The sequence below is a fragment of the Bison bison genome, unplaced genomic scaffold (assembly GCF_000754665.1).
Source record: "Bison bison bison isolate TAMUID 2011002044 unplaced genomic scaffold, Bison_UMD1.0 scf7180017864325, whole genome shotgun sequence".
NCBI classification, from domain to species: Eukaryota; Metazoa; Chordata; class Mammalia; order Artiodactyla; family Bovidae; genus Bison; species Bison bison.
Window position 1 is genome coordinate 2,394,344 of NW_011494897.1, and position 21,003 is coordinate 2,415,346.

The 21,003-nt window shown below is 41.7% G+C and overlaps 1 long non-coding RNA gene across 1 annotated transcript in view; it reads right to left on the minus strand.

Annotated features, from left to right (window-relative positions):
- Window positions 1-846: 846 nt before the first annotated feature.
- Window positions 847-21,003, minus strand: part of LOC104998201 — a 26,206-nt gene continuing 6,049 nt past the window's right edge. Inside the window, exons 3-4 of the long non-coding RNA XR_826421.1 lie at window positions 4,171-4,391; window positions 847-1,253 (exon numbers count right to left, since the gene is read on the minus strand). This is a non-coding gene — a long non-coding RNA (uncharacterized LOC104998201). The remainder of the gene's footprint in view (window positions 1,254-4,170; window positions 4,392-21,003) is intronic.

Below are 21,003 nucleotides of genomic sequence, written 5' to 3' on the forward strand. Positions count from 1 at the left end.
CTAAAATGAGCAAGTAATTTCATTCCTCTGTAGCTCATTCTTTTTACCTGTAAAATATGGATCTGAATACTTATTCCAAAGAGTTGTTGAGAGGATTAAAGCAATAAAGTATGAACTATCCAGCACTTACCTGGCTCACTGGAGAAACTGAAAAATTTTGGCTGCAAGTAATACCTTTTTCCTGTCTGTGAGACTTCAGAATGGGATGAAGAACTGATAATTGCGTTAGGAAGTATCTATCTTGGTCTGATGGACTATATGGTGATGACAAGGAATAATGGTTTTCTAGATTCAAGCACTAAGGAAAGATGGGAAAACAATGGAAACAGTGAGAGACTTTATTTTCTTGGGGTCCAAAATCACTGCAAATGGTGACTGCAGCTATGAAATTAAAATACATTTGGAAGGAAAGCTATGACCAACCTAGACATTATATTAAGAAGCGAGACATTACTTTGCCGCCAAAGTCCATATAGTCAAAGCTATCGTTTTTAAAGTAGTCATTATGGATGTGAGAGTTGAACCATAAAGAAAGCTGAGCACGAAAGAATGGATGCTTTTGAACTGTGGTGTTGGAGAAGACTTGAGAATCCCTTGGACTGCAAGAAGATCAAACCAGTCAGTCCTAAAGGAAATCAATCCTGAATATTCATTGAAAGGACTGATGCTGAAGCTGAAACTCCAATACTTTGGCCACCTGATGTGAAGAGCTGATTCAGAAAAGACCTTGATGCTGTCAAAGACTGAAGGCAGGAGGAGAAGGGGGTGACAGAGGATGAGATGGTTGGATGGCATCACTGATTCAATGGACATGAGTTTGAGCAGGGGATGGTGAAGGACAGGAAGGTCTGGCGTGCTGCAGTCCATGGGGTTGCAAAGAGTTGGACACAACTGAGGGGCTGAACAGCAAGACTCAAGGATACTTCTGAGCATTTGCTAGTTAATTCTTATAGTCTTCTAGACATGAATTTTAGGTCTTTTGCTTGAGATCATTCTGGTTCCTTTTATGCATGCACTTATCTGGTTTTCTCAGTTGTTGATCCACTTTTATACTTTGACTGATGCACTGGTGAGAGGTCTCCTGGGATCTATAGATCCCAAAGGATCAGTAACAACATGCTCTGAGTACATGCCAGTTGGGGATGTCCACAGTACTTCAGTGGACCCTGCAATGCCTTCTGCTGCTTCACCTTCAGTTGCTTCTCCTGTTGTTGGAACATTTTCATCAACCTCACTGTTTTCTGTTTCCTTTTCTACAAAATAAATAAAACATGCAAACTATGAAAAAAAAAGATATGCTACAAAAAATTTAAGTTTATAGGAGTTCTCTGATAGGACTATGTACAGTTGCCTATTTTAAGACAACCTGGTGGGAGAATTTGCAGATATGTGGAATCTAGAAAAACAGTACAGATGAACCTATTTGCAAAGCAGAGGAAGTGTTTTATTTTTTCTCATGCTGAAATGATTCAACATTTACATGTAGAGGATAAATGGAACCACAACTTTCTGCTCATAATTTGCACAGCTCCATTCTTTTACTGTTGACAGTTCTAGCAGATTTTTGGTGATAGTAAGTTTCCTGGCCACTACCTTCCCTCTCTGTGAGAAGGGCATTCTAGGCGAGAAATGTGGTGAGAAAAGACAGGGAGATATGAGTGATAATTTCCAACATGTACTTATTATCATGCAATTTCACTCATCAAAACAATTTTGAGGACCTGTGGTGGAGGCTATAATGGGATTCTACCTGTATTTGATCCTGCCACCTCAAGTCAGCTGCTAATTAGACTGCGTATTTATCTTTTTCTAAGTGTCTATTGACACTGCAATGCCCACACACAAGAAGCCGAAGCAAACAGCCTCTCTCAAGGCTCCTGTGCCTTCTGGTGGCTTTCCAGACCTCCCTCAAACAGTTTCCTTAATTATATCTTCCACCATCCCCAGCTGTACCATTGGAGCAGCTGCCACTAATCCTAAATAAATATTTCCTGTTCTCCTTAGAAACAATTAAACCCAGCCTTTACCAAACCTTTGGCATCAGAGACTCCCGCTGATGGTGGTGCAACAGTTGCTTTTTGTCCTTAGGAGCTGAGTAGAGACCTATTCCAGTCTATTCTTACTAAAGTCCGTTGTCTTAAAACAAATAGCCTCAGCTGACATGTTTAAACTTTTGATGGCACAGAGTGAAATCAGTCCTTTTAGCAAATTGCTGCAAGGAGCATTCGGTTCCCCCCACCCTGGCCCTCCCCTGGCAACACAGAAACAGATGGGCTTTGTGCCAACAGATGTGTGTCAGCTCTGGGGTGAGGCATGCTGATGGCCTCAGCTGGCTTCCAGGGGCTTGGAGCCAATGAGGCCATGCAAAGCCTTCTTCCAACCTCTTTCATTCTGGTAGACCCTGATGGCCCAAAGTTCTGGTTCTCAAACTTGACTTCACTCAGGAATCACATGGAATGGTTTTGAAACTATGCTGATGGTTGGACCTGCTCCAAAAGATCTGACTTTTTTTAATTGGTCATAGAGGTGACCGTGGCCATTCAGATGCTTACAAAGTTTCCAGGGGATTATAAGGGCAACAGTGTGAGATCTACCAGCCAAAATGAACTCCCATCACCTGTCTCCCTCTTGTCTCTTTGTCTGGTTGTAGTGTTTTCCTGTTTGCTGTTCCCTGATTGTCAGCAAGACCGAGGTGGAAGAGACTGGGCCTCAGACCTTGGCTGTTGGCTTGGCTCTGCTTCTAACATCAGAATTAGCCTAGAAGGAAGAATATGGAAATCTACGTCCCACCCCTCTCAGCGTAAGCTCCACTTCCTTTCATTACTCAGACACCCGGTGCGTTTTGAGAACTTACCTATGAAGCATGTTTAGTTCAAAGGGCACTCCCAAGATGGCCAAGGAGGCAATGTTTCCCCAGCACCAGAGTGCAGCTGTCACTGTTTAAGCGGAAGCAGTTGCCAGGAAAGGGTACTGCTGGGTGGCAGCATCATTTCTACACATTTCTTACATTTCTAAGCCTTGGTGTGACCCATCCAGGCCTTTTCTCTGCAGTCTCGCAGTCCCTTCTGGAAGGCCTTATTGTTGTGCTCTGAAGTCAACTGTCAGGGGCACTTTGAAAGTGAAAGTGAAGTCGCTCAGTCGTGTCCGACTCTTTGCGACCCCATGGACTGTAGCCTACCAGGCTCCTCCATCCATGGGATTTTCCAGGCAAGAGTACTGGAGTAGGGTGCTATTTCCTTCTCCAGGGGATCTTCCCCACCCAGGGATTGAAACTGGGTTTCCCACATTGTAGGCAGACACTTTACTGTCTGAGCCACCAGGGAAGTCAACTGTCAGGGGCGCTTTACTCCCTGCCCCCCAATCAATATGGAGACAGTCAATCTAGGGAAGCGTGTAAATCCAGGCTGGGTGCAAGCACTGAGACACTGGTTTCCGGGAGTCCTGGGCAGCCTCTGTTCTACCACATCTCACAGGCCAACAGGCAGCCCTTGGAAAGTCCTCCCTAAGAGAGAGAGGGCCAGCGGTTGCAGAGTGGCAGTTCTCTCGGTGGCAGCTCATTCATCATTTTGACTTTGTTCCATTTACAATATGCACATTCAATTTCCATTTTAATTAAGAAGCTGAAAAGCACATGATGAGGCAGAAACCCAGCCCATGTGAGTTCTGGCTAAAATCTATGTGCCCTTAACAGCAACGGCAACTGGAGTATGTGGTTTTGCCTCGCTGCCCTGTGTGTGGAGTAAGGCAGTTGTTTTGGGAGTCACAGGTGGCAACTGTTGGATGTTGAGAGTTGTCCATCTCTCATGGAGTCTGAGCTATCAGTCAGTCAACAACATTTATTGAACTCCCACTTGCTGTGGAGCTGTGGAAAGCTTCAGAGTAAGTCAACAACACGTGCAGTCAGGTACAGCCTGATTCCCATGAGCGCGTGTGTGTAGGTGTGTGGGCGTGTGTTCTGCCTTAAACATATATGAGGTGATACTATAAGCCTCATGAATCCACTAATTCAGCTAACAGCTTTCGAGTCTCTACTAGTGCAAGTCACTGCGAGATTTGGAGGGAGAAACAGAAATGAACAAGACAGTCTTTATATCCACAGACTTTATATTATAGCAAAATGGGGGAAGGTTTGAAAAGGCAAGTCAAATTTAGCAAAAGCTTAGTACTTACCATGCCATGTTCTGGGCACTTTACATTCTTTAGTTCATTTAAATCTCACAGTAAGCCTTTGAACTGGATGTTTTCCATGCACCCCCTTCTTGAGCACTTGAGAGGTTTGAGGCTGAGAGGCTGAGCAACTTAATAGAGGTCACCAGCCTCAGAAGAGTTCCGGGGAAATGGGTCTGATCTCTCTTCTGTTAGTGCTTCAGCCCTGTGCTTCCTAGGGCATTCTAAGAGAGGCAGAGAAAAGAAGGGTGTGAAAAGGAGAGTGGTGCTGATTTTAATTGCAGGAAGTTTTTTGCGTTTTTTTTTTAGACTTTTATAGTTTGATATCTTCTGTTTAGATTTATGATCCATTCCAAGTTAATTATTATGTATTGTGTGAGGAAAGGGTCAAGGTTACTTTTGCATGAAAGTGAAAGTCACTCAGTAGTGTCTGACTCTTTGTGACCCCATGGACTATACAGTTCACAGAATTCTCCAGGCCAGAATGCTGGAGTGGGTAGCCTTTCCCTTCTCCAGGGGATCTTCCCAACCCAGGGATCGAACCCAGGTCTCCTGCATTGTGGGCAGATTCTTTACCAGCTGAGCTATAAGGGAAGCCCAAGAATCCTGGAGAGGGTAGCCTATCCCTTCTCCAGTGGATCTTCCTGACCAGGAATCGAACCAGGGTCTCCTGCATTGCGGGGGGATTCTTTACAAACTGAGCTATAAGGGAAGTCCTGTTGATTAGGTAACAATAGACAAGAGGAGTCTTACAAAGAACAGACGAAAAGAAACGAATGCAGAATTTGAGGGAAAGAGAATAAGAAATGAGACAGATATGGCAAGCTGCAAGCTGGCTGGCAGCATCTGCCACCTGTGTGCTCTCCCATTGAAGTTCCTTAGCATCCCAAGTGGATTTCCCCCTTACCCAGTAAAACCCACTCTTAATCTTTAGATCAGTTTACCAAACACTCTAATGATAAGGCTGCTGGTGAAACCTCTTTCCTGAGTATCCTGGAGGAGTTTGGGGGGTGTGTTTTGGATACCTGCTCCTTTTCAAATCTTTGAAGACAGAACCTAGGAATTCCCCACCAGGGAGACCCCCCACCCTGCCTTCAGGAACTCACAAAAATACCCCAGGACAAAGAAAGACCCCTAGAATTTCTCAGGATGAATTCATTACTACCCACTACTGCCATGTTGGTAAATGTGGAACCCCTTCTCGGTGCATTCTTCAGCTTGGCTTGGAGTCATGTCTTTTCATGATCCTTGCACAAGTTGAAAATTAAAACTGTACTTTGACTGGCAGGTTCCATGTTTGGGCTTCCTAGGTGGTGCCACTGGTAAAGAATCGCCTGCCAGTTCAGGAGACACAAAAGATGCAGGTTCAATCCCAGGGTCAGGAAGATCCCCTGGAGTAGGATATGGCAATCAGCTCCAGTATTCTTGCCTGGAAAATTCCATGGACAGAGAAGCCTGGTGGGCCACAGTCCATGGGATCTCAAAGACTTGGATACAACTGAGCACACATGCACACATTTATCTTTACCCAAGAAGTGTAAATCCTCCAGCATCTCCCTTTCCTCTTTCTTAGAGCAAAGCCAAGGCCTTTGCAATGGCTGACTTGCTCTGCATGCTTTGCATCCCTTCCCTAATCCCTTGCAGCACCACACCATCACCTTTTTGACCTCAGTTTGTATTGTTTTGCTCTGCTCTCTGATCCAGAAACACTGGCCTCGTATCCATTCTGTGCATATGCCAGGCATGCTCCTGCTTCAGGGCCTTTGCACTAGCTCTTCCCTCTTATGGAATGTTTCTACTCCAGACGTCTATGTGACTCCTTTAGTCCACTTACCTTCCTTAGGGGGGGCCCTCCTTGATCACTTCATTTAAAATTGCGATGTCCCTTCCCTTACTCCCTTTTTGGGTTTTCATCTTCAGATATACTCATCACCTTCTAATAAACTAATAATCTAATATTTTTCCTTTCATTTTCCACTTAAACTCCACCAAAATGTAACTTCATGAGGGAAAATAATGAATGTCTTAATCATGGCTGGGAGTTCAATACAGTTCTAAACACACAGTGAATGTTCAATAATATTTTACAAATTCTTCAACTGACATTAAATATAGAACCAAGTCAGCCCAGTAGCAATGAGGATGCCTAGCATTCTGAGCTTGGCTCCTGACATTATCCTCCAATAAAAAGAGCCAGGGCTATTTGGAGAAATGGCTGATTCTCAGGCTGGGTAGGAAATGCAGCTGGATCTTCGTTTCATCACTGATAATTCAATCAACTGCAGATTTGCAATTAATTGACTACTCAGATGCAGAACCCTCCAATATGGAGGGCCAACTATGCTAATCATTTTCTATAAAGGACTTAAATATCTGCCGATTTTGGCATCCAAGGGGTTGGAGAGTCCTGGGCCAATATCCCATGGATACCTAAGGATGACTGTTTATAAGATGAGCCTGGAGCATCTTATAGTGCCAGAAAGTGAAGCAGTACTTAAAGCAACAACAAGAGTAACCAAAAAAAAAAAAAAAAAAAACCTCCTCAAACCCCCTACCTTGGTTGAAGGGACACTGAAAACATTTGGCACAATCGGAGCAACAAAATAGAGTAGCATTGAATTACAACACAAAGGATAAAATAAATATACAGGAGTCCATATTGATACAAGTAATGATTGAAAAAGTAAATAGGAGGGAGAACTAACTCCCTGCAGAAAATCTCAAATCGTTTATATAGGTATTCTGCCCTCAAGGAGGAAGAACATGGCTCTCCACTCCTTAACTGTGGGCTTCACATAGTGATTTCCTTCCAAAGAGGACCGTATGGGGAGAGAAAGAGAAAAAGAACAAGCATATAGTGGAAAAAACGACTAAAAACCTGACAAGCACTACCTCCGCATGGTGTTCAAGGTTACCATCAACTGAGATACAGCATCATGATAGTGTGTGCCCTGTTCTGTGTGAAGAAAATGCCACCTGTCTCTCTAGTTTTCCTTTCCCAAATTCGTTTGTTGTTCAGTTGCTCAGTTGTGTCCAACTCTTTGTGACCCCATGGACTGCAGCATGCCAGGCTTCCCTGTCCTTCACCATCTCCCAAAGCTGGCTCAAACTTAGGTGCATTGAGTCAGTGATGCCATCCAACCATCTCATCCTCTGTAGTCCCCTTCTCCTCCTGCCTTCAGTTTTCCCAGCATCAGGGTCATTTCTACTGAGTCAGTTCTTCGAATCAGGTGGCCAAAGTATTGGAGCTTCAGCTTCAGCATCAGTCCTTCCAATGAACATTCAGGATTGATTTCCTTTAGGACTGGCTGGTTGGATCTCTGTTGCTACCCAAGGGACTCTCAAGAATCTTCTCCAGCACCATAGTTCCAAACCATCAAATCTTTGGCATTCAGCCTTCTTTATGGGCCAACTCTCACATCTGTACATGAGTATTGGAAAAACCATAGCTTTGACTATATGGACCTTTGTCAGCAAAATGATGTATCTGCTTTTTAATATGCTGTGTAGGTTTGTCATAGCTTTTCTTCCAAGGAGCACAACCTAATCATGAGGAAACATAGGACAAATCCTGACTGAGGGACAGTCTATAAAATACTTGACCAGTACTCTTTGAAACTGTCAAGGTCCTTAAAAATAAGGAAAGTCAGAGAAACTGTCACTGCCAAGAAGAGCCTAAGAAGATATGACAACTAAATGTAACGTGGTGTCCTGGATGAGATCCTGGAACAGAAAAAGACTTTAGGGAAAACTAAGGAAATGTGAATCAACAATGGACTTAGTTAATAACACTGTACTGACATTGGTCACAAATTACAACAAATGTACCATATATTGTATGACACCAGTAATAGGGGAAATTGGGTGTGGGAAGCATGGAAACTCTCTGTGCTGTCTTTTCAATTTTTCTGAAAATCTAAAACTGTTCTAAAAAAAATGAAGGCTATTAAAAAAAATAGAGCCAAGTTCAAATTAGTTAGGAAGCCAGAAAACCATTATTATATCTTGAATGTGTCAGTTCCAGTTGGAAATTTGCCAGCTTTCTGAGTACGATCACACTGACAGCTCTATTAATCTCCTGATACCAAACTCCTTTTAAATTTAGAAATGGTCATTTTTCCTCCCACCATCTTTTTTCCTTTCCTTTTGGTATTGTAGCCTTGAGGTACTCTTTAACAGCACACTGAGTTTCCAAAGACTGCAATAATTAATAATAATTCTGCATCTTATTTCTTAAACTTACTTTTAGTTACTTTCCTCCAATAATTTTTATTTTATCAATAATTTATTCTAATTTATTTTTTTTGTCTCTTGGGTGTAAAATTGGAGAGTGGTCTTAGTCTTTTGGAAGGGCAAGTTGCCTCTAATACAATCCACAATCTATACCTAACGTGTTTGAAAAAAATTGTCTATAATCTCTCCCTAGGTGAAATTTGTTCTTTTAGAGAATAATAAGACAATGACGTGATGTTTTACATTTTTGCTACAATGCACATTTTCATCTGGAACAAAATTCGTCAATTGAAAAACCAGAATTGAATAAAAATTAATAATTAGTTTGTTATGTTTTAGATGCTGACCAAAGTCCCATCCAAAAAAAGCCTTTGGCTTTGGTTTCTCAACATGTGGCTGTGACTCAACTGTTCTCCTTTGATCTCCTACCCTTTAGTACTTTGTTTCTCTGGGAGAAAAAAAATGCGTAACAATATTGGCTTGCATGAGGTTGAGTCTCTTTTTAACCATCTATTTTAACTACACCTGTAAATGACAGCTTTGAGCTTGCTTGGCTTTTCCAGGGTGTGTAAACATTGTAAAATAAAAAATACTGAATTCAAGTGCAACACCCAGTGTGAACCCCATGCCCCCCACTCTTCAACTGTATAACCCTAGTCAGGAGATTGCACCGCTTCGAACCTTGATTCCTTCACTTGCAAAATGGCGACTGTGCTGTCTTTCTTGCCCACTTTTCATATTTGGATGGGAGGGTCAAATAAGGGATGCAAACATTTTGTGTAAACCACAAGGCACAAAATAATCTGAAGTAGAAATGTTTTCGGTGATGAATACCTTATTTTTTCTTACATTAAAAAAAATAACTTTTGGAGGATTTTTAGCTATGTTTAACTCATCTAGAACACTTCTATCTGCTATGCCCCAGCTTTTATTTCAGCTTCCCAATCACTATTGGTCTTTCTCAAACCTCCACCTTGCTTATCCTTTCAGATTTTCTTCTCCCTGTTTATTTCCCTGCCCTCCTATTCTTTCCATTCTGCAGACACGGTAAGGACATTTCTTTCTGGGTTTAGATTTAATTTCACCTTTCTGAGCTCCAGCTTCCTTATTCATCAAATGGGGATGGTAATAAAGCAATAAAACAACACTGGATTGTTTGGGGGATTAACTGAGATGATACATTGGAGGTGATAGTTTCGTAGGAAACTTACATAATAGGAACTCAGCAAGTATTTGTAGAATGAATACACTTCCTTCAGTGGATTTCCAGGTTCACTGTGCCCTCTGGGCAGCTTGTTGTCCTAGGTCTGATGGTGAACCTGGTTCTTTACCAACGAAAAAGAGCCCATGAACAGAGCCTACAGCTGTGAGGTGCCATGCTATGCCTGTGTGCTCTGTCATATCTGACTCTTTGTGACCACACAGAGGATTTTCCAGGTGAGAATATTGGAGCAGTTTCCATTTTCTCCTCCAGAGAATCTTCCTGACCTAGGGATTGAACTTGTGTCTCTTGCATTGGCAGGTGGATTCTTTACCACTGAGCGACCTGGGAAACTTAAGAAAGGAATAAGGAATGGTGAAGAAACATTTTCTGAGTGTGTGATACAAACCAAACACTAGACTCGGTCCTCCCAACCTGTTACTTTCAAGCCTGTCCTTGGCATCTAAGCCCTCAGTTCTAGCCTGGATTGTGTCTTTGATTTTCTCATGCTTTACCTCTAACTCCTTACCTACAGGAATATGGGAGCAGGGTCTTTCAGGCTGTTGTGATGTTTTTCCCTGAAGCCTCTACTGAGGCAAAGCATAGAGCACTTATAAGGGTCTTGTAAACCCTTGAGGACACGGGGAGTATGCTCAGCCCATGCATGTAATTCAGCGCTCTGATTCTATGGAGTCCGTCTGTACTCTCTTGGGGCAATGGGATCTCAAAATGTTGATGCTTCCTTTTAAGAATCTATTCATGGTAGGGGAAATCTCTGGGGCTCCTAGGAAATTCTTCTGGAGGGAAGACTCTTCAGTGTGGGCTCTTTTCACTATTTCTGCCTTGTCTAGGGTGAGAGGAAGAACTCTTGTTCACTGAGCTCTTTAGAAGCCTCATATGTGAAGGTGGAAGCTTTACGCTCCATCTCACTATAGCTTGGTGACCCACGACTTTGGTCAATTCTTAGTCTCCAACATCTCTTCATATTGCCAAAGTTAATGGGCACCCATGTGACTATTTTTAGATTTTCCTGAGGTGGGGAGCCTCTGTGACATGCATCACTACCTGCATGGTATTTGTGTTACTTGTACGTTTAATTTATTTCTCTGGAAAACTCCATGCTTATCCAACCAGGAACAATAAATCTCTTCCCAAATGTCATAGCTTGGGTTAAGTTCAGGGCTATGAGACTCTAAGGACTGTGTTAGCTCCATCAGACTCTGTATTTGTTGCTTCTGTGCCATCCCAGCCAGGAGTGCAGTGCAACTTAAAAATGTACCCTGCCTTTCAATGTTGTCTTGGTTTTTCTGGCTACATCTTTGGTACTCTGGGAAGTGATAGGGAGCAATAAATAGCTCACATCAACCTCTTGGGAAGTATTTGAATGGGCAAAGCATGAGGTAGTCTAACAAGGCTGATTTCAAAAAGGATGAGACCCAGAGATACCTGGAAAAGAGCTTTTAGAAGTATTTCTGAATTAGATTGCAAAGCTCACGATTCACTAAGCCAAAAATAATTTTTTCTTTAAACAGAGAGACTGTCAAACCATCCAATAGCCAAAAGGTGGCACTCCCCATCCACGATTCATTTCCTTCCAAAGTGAGCCCATCCCTATGTGTTCCTGTTCCTTCTATTAGTCGTTTCATAATAAAATGTTATACCTCCATCCTCTCCTGGTAGAACATAGCAATAAAACAGATCTTATTATTTGGGTTGATCTGTGTGTTGATATATGCCAGTCCTTGTCCCTCTGGGTGGACAATGCATAAACTGTTTGTATTTTCAGTAGACTTGGCTTATAGTTCTGTGTGTATCATAGACTATACCATATAACTGAGCACCTTTATTATAAAATCATCCCTGACCAGATCCAACATTTTAATTTGTCTCTAGAGTTTGCCTTTCTCAGTTTCATAAACCGTGAAAACACAGCTGGAGCAATTTACAGACTGTGGAAAAACTCTTGAGTATTTTTGCTGAAGTACTAATTCAAGGATCATGCTTTGTTATTTCCTGTTTCATTGTTGTTTCTAAAACTAGTTAACGGGCAATGGGCTGTTTCAAATTTGCCTGGCCCCACCATGCTGTCCATGCACCTCCTGTCAGGGCTCAGCATGAATTGGGTCCATGCATGAAAGCAAAATGGTACTGATGGGGGAATGAATTTGAGAACACATCACTGAGCCTGAAATCAGAGCAACAATCTGGAAAGATCTAGGTTAGTATTCTTGAGTTATATGAATGTGAGGCCTGAGGCTTTAAAAAAATCAGATCCCACTCAGTTATAACTTTCCACCAACCCCAAATATTTTTCAGATACAATTTCAGAATCGGCACTGGGCTGGTGTCACTACAGAGGAAGGGAAACTTTCACAGCTTCCTGACTTATGGATCATTAGCAGCAAAGACATAGAATGTGATGGAGAGCAGTGTGTCAGCTGAGGGGACAAGTATTAAGCAAGAAGATTAACTCCAGGAATGCCACAATAACCTAGATTTTGGAAATGTAGAAACTTCAGTCATTTTGAACACAGACACAAAATTGTATATAAGTTAGAAGAGATTCTGAGCAGCATGGAAGATTGTTATCATAAAATCCAAGCACTGTAGGAATAAAACCTTTAAGAGTTTTAGGACCTGGAATAATGTAGGGTGGACTTCTCTGGTGGCTCAGCAGTTAAGAATCAACCTGCCAATGCAGGAGACACGAGTTTGATCCCTAGGGGATCCAGGGGAAGGTCCCCTGGAGAAGGAAATGACAACACACTTCAGTATTTTGCTTGGGAAATCCCAAGGACAGAGGAGCCTGGGAGGTCATGGTCCACGGGGTCACAAATAATCAGACATGACTTAGCGACTAAACAACACAGCAACAAAAGTACGAGGCAGGTGCTCAATAAATATTTATGAAATAGATGGATGATGAGTGGAGAGAGGCAGAACCCTGAGAGAGGCAGCCTCCTGGATTCAATGTTATGAAAGGATGAAAGGATGTTATGAACAGACCATCCAGCATAGGAGAAAATGGGCAGAAAACTGCCCAAGAATCTCTAAAGTCATCACCACAATAGCATGATTCAACGATGGAGGCTTTCCATGTAAACTTTACTTGTTGACAAAACATGGAATTACATTTAGAATGTCCTATTCCTTAAGATGTACGTGCTAAGAATGGTTAAGATTCAAAACAACTTATGCTGTTAAAAGGACAAAGCCTGAATTATTTACTTTGAACATTTACTACTAGTCAAGAACTGAACGTGATTCTAGAATATAGTGGTAAACAAGTTATCTGAAATGTTCACTTAGATCACATATTTTGAACTTTTATGGTGTCCAAAAAAGAGACATTAATACATTTTATTGTATATATATAAAGAACAAGTGCTTTTGAGCAGAACTGATCCAGGAGACTTATAGCTCTAGTTCAAGTCCTCTGTAAAGCAGAGATCAGAAGAAAATAATCAGTGCTACATTGGTTGATTTTAATTTTTAAAAAATATAGTTGGTTTATAGCATTGTGTTAGTTTTAGGTATACAGTAAAGTGATTCAGTTAAACATATATACATATATCTTTTTAAAATTATTTCCCACTATAGATTATTACAAAATATTGAATATCGTTCCTTGTGCTGTACAGTAGAATCTTGTTGCTTATCTGTTTTAGACATAGTAGTTTGTATCTGTTAATCCCAAACTCCTAATTTATTGCTGCACCCCATCACTGCTGCCTCTTTGTTAACCATATGATTATTTTCTATGTCTGAGAGTTAATTTCTACTTTATAAACAAGTTCATTTGTATCATTTTTTTAGACTTCACAAATAAGTAGTATCATATTGTAATTATCTGCTTCTTTCTGACTTACTTCACTTAATATGATAATCTCTAGGTCCACCTATGTTTGGAGAAGGCAATGGCACCCCACTCCAGTCCTCCTGCCTGGAAAATCCCATGGATGGAGGAGCCTGGTAGGCTGCAGTCCATGGGGTCGCTAAGAGTCGGACACGACTGAAGTGACTTAGCAGCAGCAGCAGCAGCCACCTATGTTGCTGCAAATGGCATTATTTCATTCTTTTTTATGAGTAATATTCCATTGTGTGTGTATATATACACACCACAGCTTCTTTTTCTGTTCCTCTGTCAAGAGACACTTAGATTACTTCCATGTCATGACTATTTTAAATAGTGCTTCAAGTTTGATCTATTATGTGGATTTTTCCTATATTGACAGCACTTTTTAGGACTTTCTTAGTGGGTGTGTTACCCACTAAGACAACACAATGAAATTAGGCAAATTACTAAGAAGCCATGCCCGTCATCTCTCTTACAGCATAGAAGAATTGTGTTGTAGAAACTATCTGGTTTTCACTTAGTTTGTGGTGCCACCAGATACTGTGGCCTCTGATGCTTTCAAGGTGGTGGTAGAAAATCGCATGCTACCCGATGTGTAGAGGATGAAGTGCCATTGACTGAAATAAAGAAACGAGGTGCCTTTAGTTCTCCTAACCCAAAATATTTCCTCACCAAGATCTAGGAAATGTTTCTGGAAAGGTTCATCTGGTTAGGTTGGAACCAGAGTTTAGTAGTTTGTTTGAAATATGTGGGAACAAGATAATCAAATCGTGTTCTCATTTTATTCTTCAGGAAGTGCTCAGCCACCAATTTCCCCAGTCATTTGAGCAAGACTCTTCCCACATTTGTAGTGTTCTTTGTTGTTATATTCCCATTGACTTTTAGAGGTAAAATTAAATTGTAGCTCAAAGAATTTGCATGTTCAGCTTCAGGCCACACAGAATCATAGACCAAGCCTGGGATAATGTGTGTCTTAGATCTTTCATAGCGAATGCACAGCTCTTCTGCAAAATCTACACAGTTGCTAATGCTAATTTCACATTTTCCAAACTGGAAGATGCCCTTTGGTGCACTGGGTTGGGTTTTTAACTGTAGTTTTTTTTTTTTTTTTTGTCTTTATAGTCTGATGTTTTCAGAGTGTACTTTAAGTGGAAAAAACTTGTTGGGTTTCTCCAACAACAACTCATTCTAGTGTTGTATAAATGAAAGAGCCCATTGCTTTTCTGATTTTTCACTTTCTAATCAGTTTTCATGCTGATTCGAAGATCTAACCTAATCTCAGGACAACTCTTATAGATAAGGAATTAGCTGTTCCTGTATTGCAGCGCAAGGTCATGCCTCATTTCTAGCAGTTCCAACTCAGTGAGATTCAAAAAAGAAATGGCCCCATTCATGCCACCAAACTAAACTCATGAGTACAACTCATTTTCTCTATACAAAGGTTTTTTTTCCCCCCTTATTGACTACGCTCACTTCAGTTCAGTTCAGTTGCTCAGTCATGTCCGACTCTTTGAGACCCCATGGACTGCAGCATGCCAGGCCTCTCTGTCAATCACCAACTCCTGGAGTTTACTCAAACTCATGTCCATTAGTTGGTGATGCCATTCAACCATCTCATCCTCTGTCATCCCCTTCTCTCACCCTCAATCTTTCCCAGCATCAGGGTCTTTTCAAATGAGTCAGTTCTTCGAATCAGGTGGCCAAAGTACTGGAGTTTCAGCTTCAACATCAGTCCTTCCAATGAATACTCAGGACTGATCTCCTTTAGGATGGACCGGTTGGATCTCCTTACAGTCCAAGAGACTCTCAAAAGTCTTCTCCAACACCACAGTTCAAAACCATCAATTCTTTGGTGCTCAGTTTTCTTTATAGTCCAATTGACTACGCTAGGTTTAGTCAAACACAAAGGTCATTCTGACTTCTATTTTGAATGTACATTCAGTTCAGTTCAGTCGCTCAGTTGTGTCCGACTCTTTGTGACCCCATGAATTGCAGCACGCCAGGCTTCCCTGTCCATCACCAACTCCCGGAGTTCACTCAAACTCATGTCCATCAAGTTGGTGATGCCATCCAGCCATCTCATCCTCTGTCGTCCCCTTCTCCTCCTGCTCCCAATCTCTCCCAGCATCAGAGTCTTTTCCAATGAGTCAACTCTTGGCATGAGGTGGCCAAAGTACTGGAGTTTCAGCTTTAGCATCATTCCTTATTCCTCCCCAAAGATGAATGAAATGCCAAACCTAAGACAATCCTAAGCCAAACTTGGTTAAAATAAGTCTACTAAAATTTTCACATATTGATTTGAAAACCTAAATAGAAAATTATTCCTGGATTACTTATTCTGTTGGTTGGATTTTATTGGTGGGATAATTAACAGGGCTTCCCTGGTGGTTCAGATGAGAAAGAGTCTGGCTGCAAGTCTCTTGCAGAAGACTTGCAGGTTCGATACCTGGGTCAAGAAGATCCCCTGGAGAAGGAAATGGCAACCCACTCCAGTATTCTTACCTGGGAAATCCCATGGACAGAGGAGTCTGGTGGGCTACACCCCATGGAGTCACAAAGAGTTAGACATGGCTGAGCAACTAACTGGAGAAGGCAATGGCACCCCACTCCAGTACTCTTGCCTGGAAAATCCCATGGATGGAGGAGCCTGGAAGGTTGCAGTCCATGGGGTCGATGAGGGTCGGACACAGCTGAGGGACTTCACTTTCACTTTTCACTTTCATGCACTGGAGAAGGAAATGGCAACCCACTCCAGTGTTCTTGCCTAGAGAATTCCAGGGGCGGCGGAGCCTGGTGGGCTGCCGTCTATGGGGTCGCACAGAGTTGGACACAACTCAAGCAACTTAGCAGCAGCAGCAGCAGAGCAACTAACACACATATGTATTTTTTCAAACCACTAGTCTGCCCACACTGTCCGGATTGTTTTTAAAACTATTGGAAATTTCCATCCAGGTTGCATTTTCTTTGTTTGCTTCCATCAACATTTCTTTGCCCAAAGAGTTTCTTTTGTGGTTCAATTTTCCCATCTTTTTAATATAGAGGGCTGATCCAGCTATAATTGTGCATGGTTATATACTGACAACCCACATAAACAAACATCAACAAACACAGCCCTTTGATAGGGTGATGTCATCACAGTTGGAGTTTAAAAAGCAAATACAAGTGGGTAACTTGGACACCTGTGTCAGCTCTCCTTAGTCCTTCCTCCTATCGCCCTTGATGATGAAAGAATTATCTTTACTGAAGGTGGAACGCTCTGTTGACACCAGCTCCCCAAGTCCCAACCCTGGAAGATCAATGTCACGTCAGCTTGTTTAGATTGATAGTGAGGCCACCTGGGCCTCAGCTGTCAGGAAACCCAGTGCTTTGCTTAAACAGCAGGCAGCTATCAAAATAGGGGAGAGAGAGAGGCTATCAGGCTTAATACTGGCACACATTAGAGTCTAGAGGACTCTCGCAGGTCAGCTAATGTTGCCATTACCATTTGTCAGGTGTACAATCACCTGGAGAATAAGGATAATGGGGCCTTTGTAGGATTTTGAATCAACACCCCAAACAATTCAACCACTGTTCACAGGTTAGAGCTGTAATTCACTGACCCTTCTTCCCTCTCTTCTCAAATAAACCCCTACTCTTCCCACCTCCCAGGAACAATACATCAATTGGTACGTTCACTATTCCCCAATATGACAGCTGGTTAAGTGACACCGTGAGATTCCCTTCCTAAGAGCTGCTGTATAGAAACAGCTGTTGGGGTGATTTTTCGTGTTGTTCAACCTTGTTTCCAGCATCAGAGGATTTAGAATTTGTGCCTTGTTGGAGAGAATTTCTCTTTTGTTTTAAATGCATTTAATAGAAAAACTGAATGCTATTCATGGTTTAAAAAAAAATAGCGAGGGGAATCATTTGCTCTCAAGGTTTATAAAATAGTCTTTTTCTTCACTTTCATTTCAGCACTAAAAATTGTATGAGTGGAACTTTCCTGGTGGTCTGGTGGTGTAGACTCTGAGCTTCAATGCAGGGGCTGTGGATTTGATCCTGGGATGTGAGAACTAAGATCTCACATGCCATGTGGTGTGGCCAAATTAAAGCAAAGCAAAACAAAACAATCACATGTACGTCCGTGATGAAATGCACAGAGAGCAAATTCAGGGTCACTGTGACATGTTACCTGGGCTGATCTCCACTGTGGGCTTGCCCAGTGTGCTCAGTTTGGTGGCATTTATTCATTCCATTCCACCTCCCACCCTGGCTCCATCTTCCCTTTCCTTGCGCTTCTCACAAGTCCTTTTCCTCCTTTTAAAACCATGAAGCCAGTTCTAGAACTCCCCTGAAAGAATTTGTTTTCCTGTTAACTCTGGGAAGAAAATGGAAAAAAAAAAAAAAAACAACCAAAAAAACTAAAATAGTAATATCAAATAAAGAAGTGAAAATCTACCTTCTTGCTCACTGTAGCCAAGTCTCTCAAATGGGAAGTCCAGTGATGTGATTATAGATTTCCAAAGCTAAAAGATCGGAACTAACATTGGGATGACAAATGGATGGTAGACACCAAATTACGTCCTTCAGTTATTCTGTATTGTGGCCCAGGAAGAATTTTCCAGAGCCCTCAAACACTTGTTTGGAAAAGACATGTAATACGGTTGAAGTTTTTCCAACACCAAGAACAGATGACTTCTTGGCAGGGCTGCATTTCCAGAATGCTTAGTTTTGCCTCCTTCTGGGCTGACGCTCCTGTCTTTTGCAGAGGAGACTGGTTCATTCAAGAGAGGAAAACATGATGTAGGTTTTCAACAATGCTACTTCCCTGGCCTTTCATTAGTGCTTAGAACATTTATAGAGAGAAGGTTGATTGAAGTCTTTTCTTACACATTTTGACATCATTTACCAACAACTAGTATCTTAAGAAGGTACCTCATTGACTTCAACTCACATCCTGGCAGAGAGTATATGTGTCTAAGAGAAGAGAGAAAACTTGGAGGGGCTGGATCTCAAAGGATGTGTTGTGTATATGTGTGGCTTTTGTCTAAGTCCAGCACTGTTTTGGTTCAAAGACAAATATTCCTAGTGAAATAAAGATTTTTGTGATCGTAATTATTACATCATGGAACGATACTTTGGACGCATTTCTGGGAGGCTCAAAGCAATGTATCTTGGGACTTCCCTGGTGGTCGTGTAGCTAAAACACCATGCTCCTAATACAGGAGGCTTGGGTTTGATCCCTGGTCGGGAAACTAGATCTCACATGCTGTAACTAAGAGTTTGCATGCCGCAACCAAAAAACATCCTGCATGCTACAGCTAAAACCCAGCACAGCTAAATAAATAAATATATATTTTTAAAAGCAATGTATTCCACTGGAGAACACTTCACCACACACATTTAACAGTAGTTTCCAGCAGCAAATTATTATTTTTTCTTTTTTTCACAAAGGAATTGGCCAGTATAGCCAGTTAGGTCTCTCAATGCAGTCACTGGTGGCTCAGGCAGTAAAGAATCTGCCTGCAATGCAGGTGACCTGGGTTTGATTCCTGGGTTAGGAAGATCCCCTGTAGAAGGAAATGGAAACCTGCTTCAGTATTCCTGCCTGGAGAACTTGGGCAGAGGAACCTGGCGGGCTACAGTCCACGGGGTCGCAAAGAGTCAGACAAGACTGAGTGACTAACACTTTCACCTTCAATGCAGTCATATTGTGTAATATGCAAATTATCAACCTGGTGCTGAACCCAGGAACAAAGCAGGTAAGAAACCCAGTCTTCAATATACCCACACGGTCACTTCATGGACACATCTGCTGAATGCGAATCGTATTTATTTAACAATGGGAAAAATGACTCATAAATGAGAAATCTAATTTTTGTTTTGTTTTATAGTAAGCCCTAGTTCTAGGGTATGGGATGTGTGGAATTCGTTTTGCTTTTTCAAGTATTAGTTGCTGCATGAGAAAGAGGACAAAAAATAGAGCACTTCTTTGGATACTTGCTCACCATGCACATATGAGTAGCCAGAAGGGCAAGAGATAGGGAGATGGAGAGGGGAAGACTGCGGAATGGGTGGGGAAGGAGGGGGAGGAAAGACTGGTTCCTTATTCAGCTCCTTGGGAGTCCCTTGGTGGTTAATTTGTTGTGAGGAGCCAGAAAACAAATCCATTCTAAACTTTTTCTTCCTGGCAGATTTTTGAAAGCTGAGGTTTCTCTGCTGACTGTGCATGTCCTTTTATCATGTGCTTGGTTTTTCAACATCAAGCCATTGCACCAAGATGAGAACAGTTACTTTCAATTAATAAACTGTCTTGCAATCACCCTTTGTTCATAACCACGTGAAGGCTTCTGTATGTGCAGATGAGAGCTTACCCATTCAACATCTCTCTCCATTAGCGGTCTCCACTTCTCACTGTATTTTCCATTCTGCCTTCTCCCCTGACACTAAGGGTTTGCCTGCTTACTGCCAGCTCTGCAGAGAGGCAGCCGCACACACGCTATAGTCCATGCTCACTTATAAACTGAGAATAAAGATCTTTATTTCCAATGCCCTGTGAAGATTGCCAACTTTTGTCTGTAAATCAGGTGACTTATTTTTCCTAGTCTTAAGGGCTGTCCCTTGTATAAAATAGAATTATGCCTCAAAAAGGATTCATTGATTTCAGTGCAATGAGTGGTTATTTTGAAAACAGTTGGTCCTCTGCTAATCCTCTTGGTCCATGTCAATCTGTGTTTGGAAGCTTCTGGACTGTCTGGACAGAAAATGAATTGTAAGTTCCTTGAGGGCAGCATTGGATCTTGCTCATTTTTGTATTTCCCATGATCGCAAACATTCAGAAACATGCTAGGGTATACAGGTATGGTGTGAATAAAGAGATAACATAGGGAACCATGTTTAAGCTGGGTGCCACCACCGACAGAGAACGTGTATGCTCCGCTTTCCTTTGTCAACTTCCTCTGACTCCTTTCCATTCATCAAACCCAACAAGTTTCTTTCTTTTCTACTATCCTGGGGAAAATGGTTAAGAACTAAACTAATAGAAAACACACATAGAAGTCAACCTGGATGCTTACTGAAAGCAAGACTCAGACTCTTAAGAAGCTCTGCCAATGACTTAACTGGTTTGCTAAGTTAAATATTAAATAATCCTCTGGGTTGTCCAAAGGTCCTTCTGCTTAAATGGGAGGAGACAGACATTTTCTCCAGCACAACTTAACTGACAAAATTCCCAACAGAAACAATTTTTGATTATTATAAAAAGTCCAACAAATATAGAAATGTATAAATATAAAGGCAAAAATTACCCATGCGCCAGCCATACATGAATCACCTCCGTGCTGCGTCTCATTCCAGGATTATTCCGCAAATAAACAGGGCTATCTAACTATCCATCCTTTGTCAACATCTATCTCTATCTAGAATACTATGCATATGTTTTTTTATTTTATTTTATTTTTAAACTTTACAATATTGTATTAGTTTTGCCAAATATCGAAATGAATCCACCACAGGTATACCTGTGTTCCCCATCCTGAACCCTCCTCCCTCCTCCCTCCCCATACCC